This window comes from Alligator mississippiensis, chromosome 11 (genome assembly GCF_030867095.1).
Source record: "Alligator mississippiensis isolate rAllMis1 chromosome 11, rAllMis1, whole genome shotgun sequence".
Classification (NCBI taxonomy): domain Eukaryota; kingdom Metazoa; phylum Chordata; order Crocodylia; family Alligatoridae; genus Alligator; species Alligator mississippiensis.
The window spans coordinates 29,253,491-29,266,936 of record NC_081834.1 but is presented as its reverse complement, the minus strand read 5'-3'; the positions used below and the strand labels follow the sequence as shown (position 1 = coordinate 29,266,936).

General features: G+C 44.9%; 2 protein-coding genes across 9 annotated transcripts in view; one reads left to right on the top strand and one right to left on the bottom strand.

The window, feature by feature from the left end:
- PEAK1 (pseudopodium enriched atypical kinase 1) overlaps window positions 1-12,495 on the bottom strand; it is a 199,584-nt gene extending 187,089 nt beyond the window's left edge. For 3 of the 5 annotated variants that reach the window (XM_059714751.1, XM_059714753.1, XM_059714752.1), the window contains exon 1: window positions 12,354-12,490. The gene's annotated coding sequence lies outside the window, so the exon portion shown is untranslated. Of the gene's footprint in view, window positions 1-11,818; window positions 11,912-12,353 lie in introns of those variants that run through there. The other 2 variants (XM_059714754.1, XM_019477486.2) reach the window with 2 other exon arrangements.
- Window positions 12,496-12,762: 267 nt separating this feature from the next.
- HMG20A (high mobility group 20A) overlaps window positions 12,763-13,446 on the top strand; it is a 78,016-nt gene continuing 77,332 nt past the window's right edge. For 2 of the 4 annotated variants that reach the window (XM_019477489.2, XM_019477488.2), the window contains exon 1: window positions 12,764-12,913. The gene's annotated coding sequence lies outside the window, so the exon portion shown is untranslated. Of the gene's footprint in view, window positions 12,914-12,947; window positions 13,062-13,446 lie in introns of those variants that run through there. The other 2 variants (XM_019477490.2, XM_006272400.4) reach the window with 2 other exon arrangements.

Sequence of the window (13,446 nt, the reverse complement as noted above, 5' to 3'; positions counted from 1 at the left end):
CATTCAGAATGTTATAGATGCAGAACATCGCCTCTATTATCTCTGGGGAATAGACCAATACAAAAATGAGAAGTGCAGAAAGACAGAAAATATCCCAATTTTTACAGAATGCCAGTGAAAGACAAATATTCTAGTAAAACTAAACCCAGACCAACTGCAGGCTGTTCTTAGAACCATAAAAGCATAAAGGTTATGTAACAAAGAGTAAAACCTGGGATTTGAATTAATCTAAATATACAAAAAAACAAAAACCCTCGGAGAAAGCACACAATTATTTCAACATGTCTTAATTGGGCAAACGAGACTACATTTCCCCTTTTTTCATATTGCAGGCTGCTTATCCAAAATAAAGTTTATCACAGAACCTCCCATATGTACAATAAAAAATTATCCTTTGGGGATGAAATAAGCTGCAAAGTAGCATTTTAAAGATAATTACACTTCTAATGAGAGGCTTTTCTTCCTGAAAAAGAAGATGCACTAGTGTACATTCCTAGCACTTCCTATATTAAATTTCAAGCAAGAAAGCATACCACTCTCTATCCTTGAATATTTCTCTTCTTTTGAGAGATGCTGTCACTTTCACCCAAAGACCTCAAACAGTGCTGCTACATACAATCCACATAATATGCTCATTACCAGCCTGGGAAAGGCTGCTTATATAATTGGGCTTTTCTGCTCACATTTTTGTTAACACATAGAATATAACTCCAGACTTAGCTAACCTCTCAAAGTAACCAGTTGGACTTGTTTCATAGTCTGATAATTTCCACTTCTGAAATGGATCAGAAATCCAGTGCAAACAACAAAATACTATGGCTTGAAAATAAACCATTAGAGGTGCAGGTTAATGACATGGTTGCAAGTGTACCAGTGAAACAATTCCCCTAGTGATTAGTGCTGGAAGCATGCTGCCTTTTAACAGTTCAATAGAAAGAATGTTCAGGTCTTTCCAGCATACTGGTAGGGCAGCAACTTTGCTGTCCATCTTTTAAACAACAGACAGCTAATGTATATTGGCCCTCTCCTACAGAACCACGGCTCTTAGAAGTGACATGGTACTTCACAAGATCATATTACTTGATACAGAATGGAGAGGGGGGGCAGGGCTGGTTCCCGAAAGAAAACAAAGAAAAGTCTCAGAAAATTTAGAAAATTGATATTCAGGGAATTAATCAGAAATTGAGCAAAGGCATATTTCGGAGGACATTAATAGAAAATAAGGAAAAAATCTGTTTCTATGTCACCTGGAATGCAGTTTTGAACACAGGACTATTTCAAAAGACTGGTATTTAAAAATCAATTCAGCCCTTCATATTAGTAATTTTGAAAAGCCATATACTACTGGGGAAGAGTATGACTTTGACGTAGGGTTGCTGTAACTAATACTCACCACTCTACAATGAATGTACTAAAAATGGAATAGTACTGTGACTTTGGGAAGAATGAAATCTCTTATTTATCAACTTATACTTACTTCTAATCATTTTACTTGATCAGTAAATCCTTCACCCATGGCTCAGTCATTTGTGTCTAATATTGTTGCTGCAACTAGAAACCAAAACTATTTTCTTATCTTGTAATAGATTTTTTTCCCCCCCTCCTTTCTTTTTTGGGCTAGCAATTTTAGCCAAATAGGAAAAAAGCAAACCACTAGCTCCTGCAACTTAAGAAAGGAAATTCAGAAAGTATTACATGTACATCACTATGATAGTCATTATTTGCTGAAATGCCAATCCTCCTCTCTTTCAAAGTAATGCCTGGCACTGAAGATAATGTTCATTATACAGATTCATGCATCCTTCTATATTGCACATATATTGTTTAGATGTCCATAACTTCTATGTTAAGAAGTTCAGAAGTCAGCTTTGTATGTACAAAGGCTAACATTACTAGAAAGGCTGACAAATACAGGAACTCTGAACTCTAAAACTATTTCACTGCACTTTTCTGTTTCTAAAAAGCTTTTAAAATCTCTTTCTGAAGTCTCTCCTTATTTTTAGGGTTTTACATTTATTTTGTTAGAGTTTCATCTTTCTATTGTGACTGAATAATTCCTGTATTATTTTTGAGCACCTCCTCAAGTGCTTTGGCACTATGTGCAGTGCTTTACAATACTGTTTAGCATTTTTCATTATCTCATCAGTATAGGAATGAACAGGACACTCAGACTGTGCACCCCATGCTGGTTATCTATTTCAACATGCTTCAATAGGACACTGTTCCACAATCTGCAAATTCCACTTCAAAAGATCTGTCAGTTGTTATCTCTATTATTCAGCAATAGCTTTGTTGATTTACTTTCAGGAACAAAGATAATGTACAATATAAACAGTGAAGTCCATCAGCAAGGGTCAGAGAAGGAAAAAGACTGCAATGTTTTCACCATAACGCACTACAGAGAAATATCAAAATATTGTAAGAGGGTGGGATTTGAGTTTTAAAATGTACCACTGCCAGCTGTTTGCAATATTATGTACTCTATTAATATATGCAGTGCTGTGTTTAAAGCATTTATTCACAAAATGCCATAGAGATGAAGAAGGCTAATGCCAGTGAGAAAAAAAACTGGCTCAGCTGCTTCTATTTGAAAGCGACTGCATAAACAAGCAAAATTATCAAATACTTCTCACATTCCAACAAGCAGGAAAGCAGAAATAATTACAAGGAGCAGGACATGAACTTACCATGACTAAAGGTCCAATGCAGCTGAGAGGAATCTCTGTCTGATCACTTGGCAATTTCACCTGAAATCTGCAAAGCAGTCACAGAAGGTTTTTCGTGGCAACTGTTACTAACAGAATCTATCTAAAGCTAATACAAGTGCTTTAAATACTACAGAATAACACTGCATGGTGCCGCACCTTATTAGCAACTCACATAAAACAACTATCCTTGAAAAATAATCACTCTAAGAAAATACAATATAGCTAACTTTTAAAGGAATAATTAATGTTACTACCATACATGCCATCAGGTTCTTGGAACAAGATGACAATTCTGATGTAGCTGCCAGAACCAATGAAGATTAGAGTAATAATGAAAATGCATTTTAAGCTCTGCCATATTTCAGTCAACCTGTCCTGACAATGTCACTAAGAGGGATTCAATCTTCATTTTTCAAGAAACCGTTCCAAACAGGAACTCAAAGGTGTGCTGATGCACTCCAGGCTCCAGTGGCCTTTGCCCTAACATGCCTTTGGAATTCCCAAGCAATTTTATTTAAAACAAAGAGGCAGTGGTTATTAAAAATTAAAGTGTCTTGATTTAAGAGGTCTCAGATGTATTATTTTTAATATTTGAAGGTTATGGTAGAAAAATACCCTACTGCCAGCTTCATGACGTATGTTCCTCCTCAGAATTAAGCCAAAAAATCCTCATGTGATTATTAGACGTCCTTTTAACACAGGAAATGTTAATAAAGAAAATGCAGCACCACAGTTTAATTGTTAGGATTTTACTGATCTAATGGGTATAAAGTATTTATTTTTCAATATTTAAGGGTGGTCCTACACTTACGTTTAATTTTTGTGCTATAAGTAACTTCACTGATTTCAGTGGACTCAAATCCATACAGTATATATCTTTATAGGAACGTGGACTGAGTTTGCATGAAAACCACTGAAAGAATAGTTAGCATACAACTCCCTTCCTTTTCAAAGGCTTGGTATTTACCAAGTTCCCCACATCTTCAGTATCACTTATCTCAGTTTCTAAAAACTAAGAACATTTCCAGTTTACAGTACAGGAGCCCTTAAATAAACTCCCTTTCCATAGATCATACCATGCATTGAGAAAGTCATGCTCACTAGCAATATACTTACAAACTTTGAAAAACAGACACAGGGGTATATTGTGCAATCTGTCTTTAAGCAAAACTACCCATCCTAGAAAAAAAAGAAGAGGCAGGGGAAGGGAACGAGTCAGGAGTTTGGCTTAAAAGACAGCACAACAATGCACAAACCTGACTTAGCTTTGCCTAGAAAACTCCTGTACTAATACATTTTCATCCTATTTCCAAGTTTGTACTTCTTAACATGGTTGACTGGAAGACTTATTCTATGTAGCCTTTTAAATGCCATGTAAATTTAAAGGCTCTTAAAGCAATGCTGATATATCCATTATAGAAGGCAGGGTAGATTGGCACCTTTATAGGCTGACTAAATCAGAGATGTATAGCATAAGCTTTCATAAGCAGAGGGCTTACTTCATCAGCTGGTGTGAAAGGACTGCAGGAAGCTGAGCTGCTAAACAGAAGGCAGCAATTAGAATACAAAGGGTAGGGAAAGGGGAAGGAAAAAAGAGGGGGCACTACTGAGAGAGGCAGGAGAGAGAAAAACACAGCAGTTAACCCACTGAGGGACACATGGTTTATCAAAACTAATCCAGGTAACAGGATGAGAATCTGTAGTTTCAATTTATACTGGGGTGCTCAATCCCTGGTCTACAGAGTCATATCATCTGGCCCACAAGGCTCCTCACGGGTGCAAAAAATCAGCAGCCAGTGAACAGTGGCTGCTCCCCTGCTGCCAAATTTCTGATCCACCCAGACAGCGGGGTGCTAGATAGTGCAGGGCCCAGCGGAGGCACTACGCAGCTAACTCAGCCCAGGCAGAGGCAGTGTAAGGCTCAATCTGAGCATACGGAATCAAGGGGAGGTGGCACAGGACCTGATCTAGCCTGTGGACCAGTTCAACGGCACTCGTCTGGGCCACAGGGCTCAAAAGTTAAACACCAATGATTTAGCTCGCACTTAACACATCATCTACAGACTGGATTGTGTTGTTCTACAGTTTCATGTTCAAATTCAAGTATTCACTATAGTCTTATACAAGCAAGACCTAGTGAGTTGTAAGGGGCTTCCCATGGGCACTGGGGTGAGCTTGCACAACATTCATAGTACAGCTGGGATCTAATACAAGAACAAGAATGACCAGCTAGCCTCAAGAGAAAACATCACAAGGTAAATAATGTAGTTATGAAGGGACACAGTCAACTTACAAAGTTTTCCACCAAAAAGTAGATACTGGCTTGAGGTTTTGTACATGCTTTTAAAGACACCTGCCAAGTCTGTGGTTTAGCAATTACTCCCCCCACCTCTTCTGTTGGTATGTACACACATACACACCCCTAACTACAGAGGGAGAACAATAAAAATGACTATGGGTAAACTACTGCCAAATGTGACTGTTGTCCCTCTAATCTTTTTCCCTCTAATTTCTCATTTATACAAAAGCAGGGGAAGTTTCAAGCAAAAGCACATTTTTAAATTTAATGATGTTCTTTTAAAAGTTGGTATTTGTTCATAAAATGTATCATTGGATAGAAAGAACTAATTTTCTACATTTTTATTTGTAATTTTTTAGATGCGTTTCAGGTTCTGCAAATGTTTTCCTGACAATACAAGAGTCTTGTGCTCAGATTCCAAAAGATTGCTTGTAAGTATATAAACAGTTCTCATTGTTTGGCTACAATTACAGTCCTCCATTCTGTGATGAACGCTGCACAGGGCCCCCCAGACACAGGTGTTCACGCCAGCACAGCACATTTGAGGATGGAAGCCACATTCATTTAACTGATCAGCTTCTTATTTTAAAGCATTTATGTCCAGACAGGAACTACATTACTAAACATTTTTGTAGTGACCCCCTTCTCCCTTCCCTGAAGCTCTAAAATAATTCAGCTGTATATAATTTTAAACCCCAATATGGTGAGGTTTAATTTTGAAACTTAGTTGCTACAATTTCCGCAACAATGCACCTTTATTAGGAAAGGCACAGATTCTTAAATACATTGATTTGCTGCCTATGAAATAAGACGTTTTAAGCTCTGTCAGCAGCCAGTGTTGTGATCACTGACATTCTTTTTATTCCTTTACTTACTGCATTATGAAAGCATCAGTGAAACATGTCTATCTTCCTGAAATCTTCACTGCATGCACCACTATATTTCAGCTCTTACATTAGACAAACAGGTCTTTATGTCTTTATAATTTAACCTTGAAGCATGCTCTTAAATGACAAGTGACAAAAGCTATAAAACGAAGAAGCCAAAAAATTATTATTCAGGAAGTCCACCTAGTTCTTTCTAAAACACGTACAGGTATAAAGTGTTTTGACTACATACCTTTTTCTACTTAAATGATTAAAAATTAATATTTAATGTGGATGGCTTCTATTAACATTTAAATTTATTTAAATTAAATATCCCCACCTCTAAAAATCACTGCAACTGGTTAAAATAACCCCTGACAAAATTAATTGAAGCTGTTAAAGTTTTAAATTAATGAATCAAATAAAAGCGAAGTATTTTTATAATACTTATTCTAAAAGATGCCTGAGCATATACAACTAGAGACCAAACTGTGCACTCTTAAAATTAAATTAACGGCAATGAAAACAATCTTACTTACACCCAAAATCTACATGCTACAGGCTTTGGTCATGATATTACAAAGGGATCCTCCCACATATGAAATGTCATCACTATGCTGGACTTGGTACTAGTATAGAGTTGCGAGCGTGTCATGGATTCCTTTACAGGAATGAGGCTATTGCCAAACTGCTTTACTAGATTTCACATGGAGGGTGGTTTTATTAGGGTGCAGTACTTTCCCCAAAAGCCAGTCTGTGATATCAGCAAATCAACTGAGTCTATTCAAAGTGCTCAAAGGAAGGGAACTGGCTCTAGCGACTCAGAGATGGTTACCTACCTTTGGGAAAACCCATTTTGAATACATCCTACCAAAAGCCAACAGTTTCATAGTAGGTAGGGTCGGAAGGGACCTAAGCAGATCATCAAGTCCGACCCCCTGCCATGGGCAGGAAAGAATGTTGGGGTCAAATGACCCGGGCTAGGTGATTATCTGTCCTCCTTTTGAAGACCCCCAGGGTAGGAGCAAGCACCACTTCCCTTGGAAGTTGGTTCCAGATCCTAGCCGTTCTGACTGTGAAGTAGTGCCTCCTGATATCTACTCTCCATCAACTTATGGCTGTTATTCCTCGTTACTCCTGGTAGTGCTCGGGGAAACAGGGACTCTCCCATAGCCTGCTGGTCCCCCTTGGCCAGTTCGTAGATGGCCACCAGATCCCCTCTCAGCCTTCTCTTGTGGAGGCTGAACAGGTTCAGGTCCCGCAGCCTCCGCTTGTAGGGTTTGCCTTGCTACCCCCTGATCATAAGAGTGGCCCTCCTCTGGACCCTCTCGATGCTGTCCACATCCCTCCTGAAGTGTGGCAGCCAGAAGTGGATGCAGTACTCCAACTGCAGCCTGACCAGTGTCACATAGAGGGGGAGGATCACCTCCTTGGACCTGCTCGTGATGCATCTGTGGATGCATGACAAGATGCGGCTGGGCTTCCTGACTGCGTTCCCACATTGGTGGCCCATGTTCATCTTGGAATCAATAATGACACTATGGGGGCGAAGCGCCCCCACAGGCTAGTGAGGGAGAGAAGAGGGGACCCACAGACCCCAGACCCCGAGAGCAAGCCCCCAGAAGGGCATACGTACCGGCTGAGGAGCAGCGGGAGGAAGAGCCGCATCCGCGGCTGCAGCCGCGCGAGCCGCCATTACGCCGGCTCTGGCAACAGCTGTTCCCCGCGCGGCGAACAGCTGAGCCAATCCCAGCGGCCGGAGCGGCCGCTGCGGGAAGGTTTAAAAATGCCGGCAGGACAGGGAGGGGAAGAGAGCCAGGGAGAGAGAGTACGGGTGTGCTGCCCGCGCTGCAGGCTCTCGCATGGAGCGGAGAGGACCCCGCCTGCGGGTCTCAAGCAGGCAGCTTAGGCAAGAGCTGGAAGCCTTTCACAAACAGCAAAGCGAAAGGCAGTCAGAGAGTGCAAGCCGAGGCACTCTCTCTGCATCCTGAAGCGGCAGACGCCCAGGAGGCAGGGGAGCGCTCTGCGGATGGGAGGAAAGGGGAGACAGTGGAGGCCCCAGGAGGGGGCTGGAACCAGGGGGAGCACCCACCAGCTCCCCCTGATTCGGAGGAGTATTATCTGTAAGAGAGGAGAAAGGAGGAACTCCTCCCAGCAGGAGGGAGGACGACCGGGAACCGGGAAACCGGTCAGAGGCCATCATACTGGGCCTGGCAACATCTGGAACGCATCGCCCAGCGGTTGGCGTGTGGACGGGGTGTAGGGGAGGTGGAGCCCCGTGGATCACCGTGTCCGATAACCGTGAGTAACACCGTCTATCGGGAGGCCCCACCCAGGATAAAGATCTCCACTGTAGACCCCTCTGAAGGTAACTGAGTACATCCAAGTCGTGGCAGGTGAGTTGAGGGGAGGGGCAACACCCTGATAGGCCAGGCGGAGCGAGGCGCAGGCTCCACAGACACCAAGATCCTTATCTGTCTCTGTGCTGACTAGAAGGGAGCTCCCCAGCCTGTAGGTATGCTGCTGGTTCTTCTTCCCCACATGCAGTACCTTGCACTTGTCAGTACTGAATCCCGTCCTGTTCTCATCCGCCTACCCCTGTAACCTGTCTAGATCTAGTTGAAGCCTGTCCCTCTCCTCCAGCGTGCCCACTTCTCCCCACATTTTAATGTCATCCACGAATATATTCTGTTCTGATTTTCTTTGCAAATACAGAAGTGGCAATATCAGGCTTATAACATGAAACTTTAAATACACAACTAAAAAACTGAACTAGCAGAATAGATGAAGGTACCCATTACCAATACATTCTTTACCTGAATCATCAATAATTCTGACATATTAAAGGAAAAGCATTGGAGGTCTAATATTCTTTGCACCACTTATTCTGTTTAGTTGTTACATTTCACTCAATTTTGACAATGGAACTAATAGTTTATTTCCAGTTGGTAGGCTGCTTCACATGCATTAAAGCAATGTTGTCGAGTTTGAGTTTTCATTAATGTACATTAATGAAAACTCACTGTAATGTAATGTAATGTTCATTAAAAACTTAAAGGGGGTGCTGAAAATTCTGAAAATATTTGTTTACACTATGCAAAATTCATAGTGGGGGGGGAAAGGGAGGAAAGAAAGGAACTGGCTATATCACTAAGTACATGTGAAGATCCCATATAGGCCGGCACTAAAAATGGGATCAGTAGGAGGCATGCTGGGATGTGGTTCCAGCAACAACCAGATGGCCTGGAAAGGTTACAGCCTGTATTTTAGTTTTGGTCTCAGGTAGGAAGCATGTATGCTCTCCTCCCAACCTTTTGCATTACCTCTACTATGTAGCTGAAGTGAAATTTAGCCTCTGAGGACTCTGGCTCACTTCACTTTTTGTGTCTACTAAATGCTACATTTGGGGCTAACGTGACTTGATATTATCCCATTAAACTTGTTCCAATTAAAAGACAAAGCCAAAATATTAAGCTGTGAATAATATTATGTTTTTGGTGTTAGAGAAAGTGAGAAGGAGAATTTGGGGTTATTATATACCAGTAATTCAACAGAGAAGAATTATAAAATCCAGATCACAGGTCAGACAAGGTTCCTTGGGTGAATTTGATCTCTTTTTTTAGACCAACCCAAATACTTTCTCCAACTATTTGGGTTGGTCTAATAAAAGATATCAAATTCACCCAAGGAACCTTGTCTGCCTACGTCCTTAGACCAACACGGCTACAACCTAAACCAGATCACAGGTCGGATATTTTCATTCTCATTTTCTATCTTTAATGTCCCTTTTTGTGACAGATATGCTTACAATATTCACATCTGCAATACATCCTCATGAGACAAATTCTCCCTCACCTACAGCCGAGACACTGTATTTCGATATCCCACTAATACAGGAACGTGAACTGTGACACACTGATTGCATATGACGAAGCGGCTCAGCAGGATTCCATCATGAATAGCAACTCAGGAAGTGGAAATAAGTGTGGAAAGTGGCAGTATATATGGAATATCTACTGTATGATCAATGCTTAATAAATTCTTTTGAAATTCTGGCTCCATTCGTAAAGAGCTCAAGAGAAAGTGGACCCAGCAGCCAGACACGCAAAACAAGGCAAAATACTTCAAACCAATGGCAGCAGCAGAAGAGAAAATCTTGTCAAAAAGTGACTAGATTGAAGAGAAGTAAAGAAAAACAATAGTCAAGCCCATCAGATAATGGAGGGGATGTAAAAGGCCACAAATTGAAAGAGGAAAAAACAAAGATACAGAAGCATAAACATAACAATAAAAGAGAAAATGGTCTAGTTTCACCTTGCTTTTGGGAATGTAGTTTTCATGTACCTCTTAAGATGACAGAAACATAATAGCTATTGTTAACATTTCTGATCCTAAACAATAACTTGTGATCACACTGCAGTTCATAATAAAACATTTAATTTTCTCCATTATATCAGAGACCATTAAAGATCTGTTTTGTCCAAATTCTTCTCCCTGTAATGGAGCTAAGCATGAATTTATTGCAATTAATTCAGCTATTTTGTAAGCATATGCATGACTATGCACTTAATTAAAACTCTAGAATGGGAATATATGGAGTTACATAAAAAGAAATCATTTGTGTCACCAAAGGTCTGGAACAGTCCTTTGCACAAGTACATATTATGTGTTTATTTTTTATGTTAAAAACATAATCATTACATCTCTTGATTTAGGGGAGACTCCTTTTACTCAGGCGCTGCGACTTCTCAAAATCATGTCATGCTGTGAAAAAACCAATATATAAGAAATTCAATGGCCTGCATCCCTGCAGGAAACTACCCACAACTTTAACAGCTCGCATATGTGAAATTGTAAATATTAAAAAGAAAAGCTTACTCTGGTTACTAAACTCATTCCTTGGGGTTAAAGTTGTGTTTGTTAAGTACTGGAAGGAAATACATGAAATGCAATGGCAGGCATCATTATGAGTGAGTCAGAGTGATGATAAGTCGCATAAAAAACAGAATCTGGAAATACACTGAAAGGAGCCATCTCCACAGATGCTCTGACAATAAGGTAAACCCATCAAGGAATGAGTACGTAGGATTACTCATGGAAAGTTACTCATGGAAAGTGGATAACTCACTACTTACATACTTCCACACTGCAAAAAGCAACATGAGGTTTTCCTGAAACACACACTACAGCATTAGGTTTGCCAAGAAGATGCTTCATCTGGACAAATCATCAGTTTCTACTTCGGCAAATTAAAAATCTTTCAGGTAATAAAAACTAAAGGTGAAACCAGGGGAAGCCTAGACAAATGACCAAGGAAAACGTTCTTCGTCTTCTACCTTGCTACTTGGGATCGAACTGCAGAACTGACCGACAACCCCTCTCCTTCACCAAAGACAATGACACAAAATTAAATGGACTTAAGTCAGAATAGGTATGACCATCAAGTTTGTAAACTTCTGCACTGTGAAGCCAAGGGAGTTTAAATGGCTTGTGGCAAAACCCATTGTTTAATTTCTAAAATTCCATCTACTGTTTTTAAGGCAAAGGTCTCAAAGCCTCCACCTTGAATTTTAAAACAACTCTCCGGCATCGTTTTAGACAATTCTTCCTGTCAGGCGCCCCCTGACAAGGAGATCCTGCCTAGGTTCACAGGCTCAACCCCCCCCCAAACCAACCCAACAAAAAAACCCACTCAAGAGTTAAGTACTTCAGCAGACATGAATCAACCTTTAAACAGCCAGGGGAAGGGGGGGAGGGGGAGGGGATCAAAGCCCAAAGAAATCTGAGCTGGACAAAACAAAAGCAGCCAAAAAATAAAGCCCCCGATTCACTCCAAGTTGGGAGACGCATCAATGAACGTTTCTCCTCCTGGTGCCAGCTCAAAGAACCGGGCGTCTCGTGCCAGGACCAGCTGCCGGGCAGCCCAGACACTCGCGGGCCCTCACCCCGGCACTGCAAGAGGAGTGAACAGCATCCCGGCCTCCACCCGCCAGCCTGAGGGGAGCCGAGAAGAGCGAGGCACCGTCTGGAGCCAAGCCCCGACGAAGCAACAGCAGCAGCAGCGAAGGGCGGGGGCGGCCTCGGGGTCTCGCTCCGCTCCCGGCGCCCAGGCGGCGGCGGCCGCGTCCACACGCGACACTAACGGCCTCCGCGGCCACGGCGCGCGCGGGCGGGGCACGGGACAAGGCGGCTCCGGTTCGGCGCCCCGGGCCGCGAACAGGGCGCCGGCGGTGGCTCCCGGGCGGGGCGGGGCCGGGCTCGGGGCGCCCGGGACCCTCCGGCCTCGGCCACGAGCAGCCCCGCCTCCGCCTCAACTTGGCAGAGAGGCCGCCGGAGCGGGGGGAAGCCCTCAGCCACTGCCACGACGGCCTCGCACCGCCCGGGCCCCGAGGCAGGGGCGCCCCCGGAGCGGAGCGGAGCGGAACGGGACGGACCCCCCAGCCCCCGCGGGGCACTGCCCTGCCCTGGGCCCCCCAGTACCTGCGCGGGCTCCTGCTGCGCGCGGCGCGGGGCAGGAGCAGGGCGCGCCCGCCCCGGCTGCGCTGCGGCCGAGCCCCGGGTCCGGGACGGAGCGAGCGCCGGAGCCGCGCGCACCACGACTTGCTGCGCCAGCGCCAGCGCCAGCCCCGGCCGCCGCCGCCACCGCGGGCCGGGCCAGCCCCGCCCCCTCCGCCGGGCCAGCCCCGCCCCGCGCCTCGCCGCACCGCGCCCCCCGAGCTCTCTCGGCCCCTGAGCTCAGTTCTGCGCATGCCCGGCTGAAGCCGACGCGACAGCACCTCATCCATTGGCCGGGATGAAGCGCGGTCGGAGCGTTCCGGCCGGAGAGACTACAACTCCCGGCGTGCCCCGCGCGCGCCCCGCCGCCGGCCCCTTTAAAAATGAACTGGTTCCGTTCGTCCCTATGGTGCGAGTGTTCTTCCGTCGTGGTGGGGGGACAAAGTAGTTCTCCGCTCTTTCTTAGTCTCGTTCTTTGCCGTGGTGGAGGGAGTGTCCGGTTCTTTCCGCTTCCTCTCTTGGCCCCCGGAGGAGCTTCCCCACAAGTGAGGCAGAAGTCTGGGAGCGGGGGTGCGAGGGGGCGGAGGGATCCAGGCTAGGGTGAAGTGGCCCGGCCGTGTGGTGGTGTGTAGTGCGAGGAACGCGAGACGCGGCTTCGCGGGGGCAGCCCTCCGGCAGCGGCGGCCGCGCCAGGTCAGTGTGGGTGGCGCTGCCTTGCTCCCCGCGGCCGGGCGGGGCGGGGTGGGGTGAGGTGAGGTGAGGTGAGGGTGGGCTGGGCTGGGCTGGCGGGGGCAGCGCCCCTCTCCGTCCCGCGGCTGGGGACCGGTCTCGTGAGGCCTCGCAGCGTCCCGCGCTCCTTCCCCCCTGCCCGTCTGGGCCCAGCCCGTCCCCCGAGGAGCTGAGGCACCTGGGCCAGGGCCTGCTGTAGGCGAAAGGACGTGGGGAGGAGTCTCCCTCTATGCCCCCATTGAGGGCGACGAGGTGTCAAGGTGGTGGTGATGGGGGTTTACTTTGCCTTTTAGGTTATTAATGCCCCCCACAGTAGGGAGCTTCCTGATAACATCTTCCCCTTGGAAAA